We start from the raw sequence: 11,174 nt of genomic DNA, 5'->3' as shown, positions 1-11,174 counted from the left end.
TCACCAAATGGGACTATTCTTCGCAGCACTAACTGTTCAGAAAAGGGCAGGTTGGTGGCCCAGACTCACGCGCAGCCTGGCAGCTCCCTGCTCTCTGATGCAAGGGTTTCGTGTTATCCCACGAGGCTGTCTGAAATAGACCTAGGTAAGTAGCAGGTGTCGTTCTGCATCTGTTGCTTCTGTACTATTTTAAGTTCTCTATCTTGCACTGTCTTATAAAAGGAGATCAAATAGCTCATAGTTTGCACTGGCTGATGCACTCCTGCGCTGCTTTAGGCACCTCACAGCTCCGTTGCAGCCTTTTCCTTTTGTTCCAGGCCCTGTAGCTGTCACCTTTCCTGGCATTACCTGCTGCTCGCACTGGGTCGCTCGCAGAAGCCCCTAATTTAATTCATGGCAAATACCTCAGCCCTTATTTTGAGCTTGAGTCCAGTCTGGTCCTTTTCCCCTAAAACAGTGATAGGCTTATCTTGGTGACCAGCCAACTTCCATAATGCATAAAGTATTTATCCAGAAAAAAAAAATCATTTCAGGGGAAAGCCTTTCAGACAAGCGGTCTGTACGCATGCCTCATGTCGCAGGTGGTCACCCGTCTTCCTCCTGGACACCTGGCACTACTGGTCATGCACTCATCTGCTTTCGACTTCTGATGCTGGGGTCTTATCCTAGCAGTGCCTTTCAAGGCCTTTGCCATCTAGGGTCTTTCTGAATCAGGTCAAAGCAGTCTGCGCATCCTCCCCCACAGCAGATTAAATCACTGAAGGATTTGTTACTTGCATTATTTCTGCAATTGGGGAATGGCAGTAATTATCTGGTGGTATATTTAGTTCCCATTTGAAGCTTCCTCTGGATTACGTATTGAGCTTGAAGGATAGTCACTAGCCCACCCAGAGGTACCTATAAAGTCAGTTAATGTCACATTGGCTGAATGTCTCCTGCTTCCACAGCATTTGGAATTGAAATATAGGTGTTTTGATACAACAGTCTTTAAATACACCACAATTCAAGGGTCTTTCCTTAGCTACACCCTGCACATTATTGTCCTCATGCCCTTCCCTCGGCAGAAAAACCCCAACTCGCTAGTTGATGGCTGTGAGCTGTCAGACAGCAGGTGTGGAACAACAGGAGTGGAGGGAAGGAGGAGAGGAGAGGGGGAGAAATCTAGTGTGACAGAATTCAAGGGCTGCAGTACAAAGACGTGAGCTGTCAGCCAGGTTCAGGGACCTTGGAGCAGCTTGCTACGAAATGAGAATAACAAATAAATAAACCCTAGATTTTAATTAACGTGTTCTTTCATTCGTGCACAAAATTAAAAACTCATCCATCCTCAATCATCATCATCCTTTTTTTTTTTTAATTAGGAGTTTTTGCTATACTAATTGTTACATTTGTCCAATTCCATCAAATCAAATCAAACTAATGACAGCCAGATGGTCGCGTCTCTCAAGATTCCTTACTCAGGGCTAATTCATGCCCTCTGCTGTGCAGAAGCAAGGAGCAGAGGGAGATTGCGCTCTTCCTCCAGGCAGCAAAAGGACAGGATTAAGAATACATACTTATTCAGCAGGAGGCAAATCTGGCAAAGATCGCTGCGACCAGCTCTCCCCCTAGACCTGAGGTGGTGTGGCTGACCAGTCCGACTGATGGCTGGATTACTGACCCCTTTCAGGCACTGTAGACACAAACGTGCAAGGGGATAAGTCGGGAAGAATAAGTTAGTCTCTTTGGAGCAGAAACAAGGTGTATTTGACCTCTTTAATCATTCTGAAAGACATGAAGATTTGCACACCCCCATCTGCTCGTGCACTCCTGTCGTGCTGTGTAGACTCTTCCACATTCTTGCGCTCCTTCTTGGTCCATAACCTGTGTGTATAAAATTATTAAGGGCAAGATTTGTATCTACATTTTTCGTTCGGCAATAACAGACTCAAGATGTTGTTCCTGGCAGCTCCTAATAATACATGCATATTAATAATTACAGCAGTTTATTTAAGAAGCAGTGGGTCAAACCTGTTGTGATCAGTGGAATGATACTTGAAAATTATTAGAGAGTGCACCCATTGTAAGTTACGATAATTAAGCCTGCTGTTATTAATACTCTGCCCTTCCTTATTGCCGGTTTAATTTCCTTGAACGTTTTTACATCCTACTCCTCATTCTGCCTTGGGGGTTTGTAGTAAAATTCAGTAACCATTCTCCTTTCTGATTTTCTATTAAAGCACCATCTTATTTTACCCTTACAGCTCAGAACCTAGTTAGGCCTCAGTGCAAACTCAACTACTGTTGGAGCTTCTTTCTGCTCCGGGCTGACTGTCCATCCAGAAACTAGGGGAGCTTGCACAAGTCTTTCATCAAGTCCTGCAAGTAGCTTTCTTCAGAGACCATGCAGGTTAATAAAAGGCTCTCCAAAGACCTTGAGGCTTTGAGGTAGGCTTGGAGGTAACACCCACAGATTTTAGAAGTGACTATTCAACCACTGTCACAGACTTTTTGGAGTCATCTGTTGCCCTGTTAGTTTTGCCAGATTTTCCTGCTGACTTTATAATGGCAGACCAGCTGTCCTGGCTGAGGAGTGCTCCTTCCCCCTGCATACGTGGCTGACGAGTGAAGCCTCTTACCTCCCCCGGCACAGCTCACTGGGGTGCAGGGTCCTACGTGCTGGAGCGGGAGGGCATCGGCATGGGCCTGCCCTCATTCACATTGCAGCTGTATCCAGCCCTGTGGCTATACGTGGGTGCTAAGAGAGGGATACCAGGGCAAAACTTCCAGGACAGATCAATTTTCACCAGAGAGTAAGCCACTGACATAGCTACCTAAGTGCAATTTATGTCCTCACCTTAATAAGTGCATCCCTCATCCCATGTTGTGTGTGGAGCCTACTTCTAGGGTGAAGTGAAATATTTGTTACTTACATCAGAGTTTAGTGTTTTTAATTTTTTAATCCTCTTTATTCCCAAGAGTGCAGCTCAGAAGAAAAAAAAAAACACATTTCCCGTAGCCATATTTCACCACTAACTACATCCTTTCTGTAACTGGAAAACCTCAACTGTTTCCCATCTTTCCTTTTTTTGATTGACATCCTTGTTAGGATCACAAAACATGGCCACAAACAGTGTTTCGTAGTCCTTGGCTACAAAAATATGTGTGTGTGGTTTTTTTTTTTTTTTTATTGGCACAGAGCAATAGCAGAAGCTTGTTCATCAACAAAGATCTGGTATTCAGGCAACATTGTCCCTCTGTAATTTGAATAATTGAGACAAAGTTTCAATTTAAGGGAAGCTTTCTTCTGTTCCTTTCCAACTCGGCAGACAGTAACCCGCCCTGCAAGATGACCCCTAAACTCTGTCTCCAAAAGACAATTCTGAAGAGTAGTTTTCTGGTTTTGGAATTCCTTGGATTGTGTCAAAAAACACATTTTTAAATGCTTCAGAAGAGCGGATGCTCCTGCAGATACCACAGAGATTTCAACTCTCTCTCAAGCTCCGCTGACACAGCTAAAGAAAACAGGACTATATCTTCTGGCTATTTAAAAACAGGTATTGCTGTCAAGATTGTTCTTAGACTTCTTCTGCATTCAGCTAGACAGATCACCTTTGCCAGCATGTTGGATTTCAGCTGGCATTGGGAATGCTCACCACATCTGAAAAACAGGTCAACACTATGCGGCACTTGGACAGCACACTGCAGCCCTCCTGCCTTTTATTGCTCTATGAGAAACGGCATCGACCTCTTTACTTTCTGGATGACTGTTTCACAAACATTTTTCAACACCTTAAACTGTTTTGCAGATGGTGAGCAACATTTTCAAATCCAGGCTCCAAAACAAGTGGCATTGCACACACAAAATAGCAAGAGAGTACCTGTGGCTGCCACCAATATTATTGTCTCTCATGAGACAGACAGACCAGGAAGGGTTAAAAGGCATCCAGACAGCCTGGTGCACCTGAGGCCTAATTGCTGGGAATGCAGAGATATAAAAGGCTGCAGAAGGAAAGCCACCCCCTTGTAAGGGAGAAGCTGGAGCTCATTCCTAGCACAGCCTGGAGACAGAAAACATATGTGACTAGCAGGAAAGGAGGTATGAGAACTGACTGTGCTACTAACAGTAAGTTATTTTCTGGGGGAAAAAAAGAAGACTGAGGTGCTGGAGAATTTGAGTTTCTGAAAAGTGCTTGTGAACTTGGTGAGAGGGGGCTGGACGTGTCAGTGTTATGGGTGGTAAGGTGCACTGGCTATGTAATGCTGCAACTCAGGTAACTTGTGCCTCAAAAAGCCCAAATGATTTCTCACTGTTGATTTAACCCTTTCTTTCCAAAACTTACAAGGAAGGAAGAAGGCTCAGCAGTTTCTTCTCTATGCCTTTGGTGTAGGACAACCTGGATGCTGTGTTTTTGCAACATGGTAGTAAGCTGAACCTGCAGCTGGTCCTGCAGGTGTGTGCCCTGTCAAGGATGTCTGACCAAGCTCTTCCTCAGGTGCAAAAGAAGACATAGTTATGTGACCTATGTTGCAGGGGGAATGGTGTTAGGCAGTCTCTGGTGCTATCCATTAGCTTTCTTCTTGTGAGCAAATTGCCTCTATGCCACAGCGAAAGACCTGCAGAGCCTATGCAGCCATCACCTGAGTGTCTGCTAAACAGGTTTATTAGCTGGTTGCTGTGGGATCCCCTCTCATTTTAGTAGGAAAACCTCCTACCTTTTAGTTGTCTTCTGGCCTTGTGCTGTTGGGTTTCCCTTCTTCAAAAGCATTTGCCTAACCTAGCTGCCCTCTTGCTGGACTAGAGCAGCTGTCTTTCAGCATGTATAAGCATAGGGCTATGTTTGGTGTCTCTCAGGAAATAAGGAGAAAGTTCACACCTTGCTTGCACAATAGGCTCTGTACAATGAGAACATCCTGGTGACCTGCATGGCTGCTCAACTTGGCATGAGAGAGCTTGGGAGTGTCAGCAATGAAGTCTGGCTGCAAGGAAAGCTAGCGAAAGTGGGTGTAAGCTGTCTGGTGGAGGCACTAGGCTAATCCTTGCTCCCCAAGCAGTATGTGTGTGGCCCTCATGCTATGATGCTGGTGTCCTCTTGCTCTGTGCCCCTTGGTGCCTCTAGTGTGGCCGGGGTGGGAGGTGTGTGCTTGGGATTCTAATTCTGAGAAAGATAGAGTGCATGGGGGTGAAAGCATGAAAACTCCAGCAGGATCTGAGTAGAGTTGTGATCCCTACTGTAAGGCTTTCTGGGAGGTTAGTGGGGAAACTTCTGTTGACTTTTGTAGTGTTTAATATCTCAAGCATCCCTTTGTGCAATGAGTGAAGGTAGGCAAGCACATGAGAGAGCTTTGACTATGATCTTGGGCTCCCATCTACAAATTTGAATTAGTACGCTCTTGTCCTGCAATATGTCAAGAGGGTGGTCAGACTACAAGCTCCCCTCAAGTTTCACTAGCCTGGAGTAGCGCTTGTGGGCCAGGCTGAGAGATGAGGATGAACCGTAATGCTTTGGAGATGCTGTTATTTTTAGTGTAATAACCCTTTGCAATCAGCTCCATATTCTTGCTGACTTCAATACTTCTTTGCATTGGACCTGCAACGTACCTTTACATGGGCAGGAACAGGGGAGACAAAACAAGCTACTGCTTTTCTCCAGGCCTGGAAATACTACCTCCTGAAATGATATATGGTTGCCCCATGGAGGTCTCTAACCCATGCCCCTCTCTAACCAGTTGAGGTTGCTGAGTATTAAAGTAGCCTGGGTGGCATAAATACTTTTTCCCCTAGATTGTGGCCGTAATTCACTCTGGGGGTTCCAGTACTTCCATGCTACTGGATGAATATACCTCTCCTGTAGTATCAGCAGAAGGTGTCAAGTGTATTCTTGCTCTGTAATGGATGCTGGTATCTTATTAATGCATGTATTTTTTCTGAATATTAACAGACATTCAATTAAATCTGAAAGAGTTACAGTGATGACTGGGGGAGGGTAGAATTGAAGGAGATGAGAATGCCAATACACAAGACTAAAATCACTGTTTTTAACTGGAGTTTCATAGCCTGTGTGGGCCCATGTTATGGGTCAAAAAGTAGACAAAATTCAACACCATCTGCTATTGGCTAGTTAAGTATTAACTCAAAAGTTGGTGTTAGTAGCCTCAATGAGCTATAATTCTGCTGAAGATAATGGCTCTAGTTTTCAGAGGCATTTGATGCCTAAATAAACACAGGGAACTCCACACTGCACTGTGGACACCCGGCACCTTCCTGAGCTGGAGGCTCTGGCTGCTGTGGTCAGCTCCATCTCATGCAAATCTCTTGCAGCCTCAGGCTCTGGGAAAGCTGCCAATGCATCATCCCCAGTCAGTCCAAGTTTGGATGCCTGAATATCTGAAACACCTGGGTGTTTAATCCTATGTTTTTCTCTCCCTGCCTAAGTGAGGGTCTTGTCCTGCAGCATGCAGCAGCTGTGCAGCTGATCTTACAAGTCAGGTGTTTGACAAGCAACTCTTCATATCTTTATGACTATACATTATTATATTGTTCTTTCATTTGATAACTGTGCCAGGAATGGCTCCCATGTGCAGTAAATCTCTTGTGCCTTTTCCCCCTATCAAACATACGATGATAACCTTTCCAGGAAGCTGTGCTCAGAAATTCACTGAAGCTTTAAGGGGTGGGGGGGAAGGAGGGGAGGAGGAAGGGGGAATATGGTCAGTGCTAGCAAAGTGCCTAGTAGGTAGGTGCTTTCGGAGGAAGTGTAATTATACCCTGACGCACTTGGAAAAACCTACCCAGCATGCAAGTTGAACTAGAAAATAAATATTTTAAAGGGCTCTTCAAGTTAGTAAGTCTCTGGAAAGCACTGCTCAATACCTGAAAATAGGCCTGAAACATAAGAACAGATGCATCTGAATGTGACTCAACGCAAATATTTAGCGCTGTTTTCCCACCACCATCATCTAGTAGAATCTATCCCAGTTCCCTTTCTGTAAAGCTATTTAATGGAAATACTTTCATCGGATCTCCTACATCAAGCTGGCACAGCTTAACTTCCCCGGCAGTGGAGTCCTTAGTTGCCTTCTCAGCAAACTTCTGTTTGCAATGGGCAAGGGCGATGCTGAAGCTTGCCTGGAAACCTGGCTGCTACCTCAGACTTTGCATCTCGTGACAGGCTCTTGCTCGGCCTTGGCAGGGATGAGCCTGCAGAGCAGATCTGCCGGTGGGTTGCTTGGGAGCAGGCAGGACCCCTGAAGCCATCTCCGTGAAGGAGCACTCTGAAAGGCTTTGCTACAGCCATGCTCAGGCTATCAGCACACCAGTGGGACCTGCCTGCCCAGATCCTTGTCTGCCATGCTGTTTTCATAGTTTAACTGAACTGGTGTCCTTTGACACAGCATAGGAGAGCATGCAATACCCCTTCCTCCTGACAAGGAAATAACTCATCCTACTTGAAAGCTATAGAATTACAATAGCTTCCACTGGAGGAGAAAGGAAGTCAACACCCTGCTGCCACGTAGCACCACCAGAAGTGTTCATGTTCTCTCTCCCCGTTACAAGCTGGTTTCAGTGACGGTACTGGTGTAGACAGCACTGCAGCTTTGGTCAGCTCTAGCTTATCTTGCAGCTCTTATTTGCCCTAGAGCAGGGCTGAAACTTGTCAGCCAACTGAGTCAGATAACTAGACCGATCCCTGAGAACTGCAGTGAGCTGCACAGATGTCTGCTTAGCAGGTAAGTAATCAGCAGTATGCTTCCAATCAGGTAGCTATAAAACTAATGTGTTACATGTGCAATTATAGGAGGAAGAAGAGAAACTAGAATGGCTGTGAGCTTCAGTGTGAAGCAGCAAGCGATATGGTAAGTGTTTGGCCTGGGCCATGCCACAGACTCCTGGCAGTCCCTGTGAGTGAGCAGAGCCAGGGTGGGACCGGTGCTCCAGCTCTGCCAAGGAGTGGTGCTCGTGGCAGTATCAGCCATGCGGGTGGCCCCTGACATTGAAGCGGGTGCAGGGCACTGCTGCCACGATTTTTTCCTCTCTTTTTTGGAGGCACAACTGTAGTTGTAGCCTGGAGCACTTGGAAAAACCTGCTCAGTTCCCAGACCATTTTTTCTGCAGGACTGCAAAGTAGTATTAGTGCTGCCCTGTCAGATTTAAGTCAGCAGTTAGGTGACTTGTGTGTGGTGAAAGGGATGCAATGCAGCCCTTTGCCAGTTTTGCTTTCAGCATGGTGCATGGATCCACAATCAGGGTGGTTGCAAGGAGGGGCCTGGAGGAGCCACCATTCAGGCAGGGTCCATGTGTGCTGCTGTCCAACCTTCTAGCTGTAGCAGAGCAGCTTCTCTGTTTAGTATACAAGGCCCACTACTGCATAGTGGTTCAGGTTTAATAATGGTATTAAACATAAGCTAAAGCTCTTCAAGGAATGCTTGATAGTTATGATCCAAAACCTTGAGACACATCTGAACAGGCTGACTGGGAAACCCAGGGGCCTTTCTAAGGCCCCCAAAAGAAATAAGTTTTACTGGATGGAGAACCTAATTTGGAGGCTACCTAGTGCTTTCCTCCATCTTAAAGCTGTCTGCAAACAGTGAATATACTTTAAACTGTTCTGTTAAGCTGAAATCAGGAGTATAATCTATACAACGTATATGCTGCAAACAGGAAGTATTCAAAAGCAGTTAAGTGATTAAGCTTCAGCTGTTGGGTGCAGAGAGTTGAGGTCCTTCACTCAGGTGAATTCATTGTGGTGGAGTGGAAGACCTTTAAAAACGGTGATGGTGGTGGCTCTGCTGTACTGTGAGTGTCTGTTAGGAGTCAAACCATAACAGAAAGCTGAACCAGAAAGTGGAAATACTGTTCTGGTTCCCTCTGCCAAACCAGTCCTCAGCAGGTAATCAGCTAAGGCTAGCCAAGCACTGAGGTCAGCTCAGGTTGCCTTGGTGCCTCCATCCCAGGTCCGGCCCTGCACTACTGGGCCATCTCCCTCTCTTCAAAGCAAAGGTCAAAATCAGGGCTGCGGACTGGCTCCAGATAGGACCTGCTTGTGCCACTTAAAACATGCACAAACACATGGACACCTTGCAGCAGCACCTGTATCTCCTTCCACCCTGGAAGGAGTTTAGCTGTGACTTTGCAGGCATGCAGACCTCTAGCTCTCTGGGTTGACTTGGCATGGACGGCTGTAACTTTCTAGAAGGGCTAGAGTAAGCTTTCCATCCGTGTGGGAACGATGGTGAACTGCAACAGTGGAAACACGTTTACTGACGTGCTAGTAAGGAAGCCCAAAAGATCTGATCTAGAGCTCCCAGGATTGCCTGCCATGTGTCACGGGCTGAGGTGACAGTCAAGTGACAAGGCTGGTGAGAAAGCAGGGGTGGGATCCTTGTCTCTCAGGAGCTGGCTCACAGCTTAGGCTTAAACCTCCCTTAATGTACAGCAACTTCTATGCTGTAGGAGCACCAAACATGTAATCTGTAAAGGTGCAGGCGGCAGCAGCCAGGCGCTCACACGAGCTTCCCTTCTGACTAAAGCTGTAACTACGCCCTGGAGTTAACTATGCAGTTGCTGCTGAACACCAGTTTGTGGAAAAATGGGCTTTCATACTGAATGGAAGACTATATGGGAGAAACAGAGATTTGCCAGGGAATTCTTCTAACCTGTGTTTTCACATGAAACCTCCCCTTGCCTTTTAAGGGGAGATGCATGTGCCAAAATGTTGCAGCACTTAGTTCTAAACTTGTTGACATATCTTAAATTATTACAAGAACATGTTTTTCCCCCCCTATGTGATCACAAATTCAGGTTGCAGAACTTTCCTCTAAAGGGCTTCTTTTCACCAGTTCCCATCTAAATTGCCAGAGTTGCAAAAGGGGTTTCTACCTTCAGTCAGGAAAATAGGACAGAATTACTGTGGTTATCGAGTTAAACATGCTGTTTAAATTCACTTCAAACAATGAATATTTTGTTAGCTTCCCAAGTCCTAATTAAATCATCATTTACACTATAATTTAAAGCATGTACTCTGCTGGTAAAAATCCTTAATAGTTATAAAATGTGTATATACTTATTGTTGCTGGTTAGTTTCTCATCTATTTTAATAGATAAAATATTAAAATGGGAAAGCAAAGTACTGATTATCCAGATATGCATAATTTTGCATTGCTAAGGTAGCTGTTAAAATAACATAATGGAGGTAAATGAATGTTCATGAGACTCAAGCCAGTACAATGTTGCTTCCCGAAACAATTGCTTCAAAAAAAAATCTAAAGCTTCAAATAAAGGCTTTTGCTATGCTTTTAAAAATAAATGCTGGCAACATGTTTTAATTTCCCATGCGGTTAGATACAAAAGCATTATGAGAAATCCCTTATTTATGAAGATCTTGGATAAACCTGGGCACTGATCCTGGAAATGCTTCTATTCATGTAGATTATTTCTCCAGTGGCTCAAAAATTGAAGTACTCTGCCTGCTTTTTTTTTGAACTCAGTCCTGTAAGCATGAGTAGGAGCAACCAACGCCTGCAAGGAAGGATGCACAGAACTAATCCCTTGTTCTGTGATTTGACTTTATTTTTAAAAAAAAGTCTCGGGGGAAGGGCAGCTTAATCTCAATGTAGCCTGTTGCTAATGTCAGGATGAAAACGTGGAAGTTTACTACCAAAGGAGTAATTCCCTCAGGCCTCTCATTTTTGTTGCTTAAAGGTGGGAACAGTGAGAGCAGATGAATACACATTTTTAAATGGAGAAAATATTCAAGCGCTAACTTTTTCAGATAAAGCCGTTGTCAAAAGGAAATGGCAAATTCTTATTCTCTCAAATAGCCATGTATGAGAGTGGTAACTGGTTTTCTAGGCGATGATTCCCTAACTGGCTGGACATGAGAAGCCAAGCATGTGGCTCTCTCTCGGGCACTAATTAAAATAAGCGGCGAGGTTGCTCCCCTGTTTCCCTGGGACTCCAGCTGGGGTCCGCAGCACTTCCCGATGGTGGGAGTGATGCTCCTGCTGCTGGCCCTGGGCGGGGGGGGAAGTGGTGTAAGGCTCCCTGCAGAGGTGCAGCCCGTGCCGTGGGGGCTCTTTGAGGGTGCTCCCCCTGCACCCCACCTATCCCTATGTGCCCCTGCCCCTTTGTGGGCTGTCCTCCTGCTCTGTGCCCTGCCCCTCTGATGCTGCCCCGATGCACCTCCAGCCCTCAG

At 45.5% G+C, this 11,174-nt stretch overlaps 1 protein-coding gene across 1 annotated transcript in view; it reads left to right on the top strand.

Moving 5' to 3' along the window:
- Nucleotides 1–4,006: 4,006 nt before the first annotated feature.
- The window catches only part of BTBD3 (BTB domain containing 3), a 31,277-nt gene continuing 24,109 nt past the window's right edge, over nt 4,007–11,174 (top strand). The window contains exon 1 of the mRNA XM_068940241.1: nt 4,007–4,078. The gene's annotated coding sequence lies outside the window, so the exon portion shown is untranslated. The remainder of the gene's footprint in view (nt 4,079–11,174) is intronic.

The sequence above is a fragment of the Struthio camelus genome, chromosome 3, assembly GCF_040807025.1.
Source record: "Struthio camelus isolate bStrCam1 chromosome 3, bStrCam1.hap1, whole genome shotgun sequence".
Taxonomy (NCBI): Eukaryota; Metazoa; Chordata; class Aves; order Struthioniformes; family Struthionidae; genus Struthio; species Struthio camelus.
The sequence above is the reverse complement of the archived record's forward strand: the minus strand, read 5'-3'. Positions and strand labels throughout refer to the sequence as shown.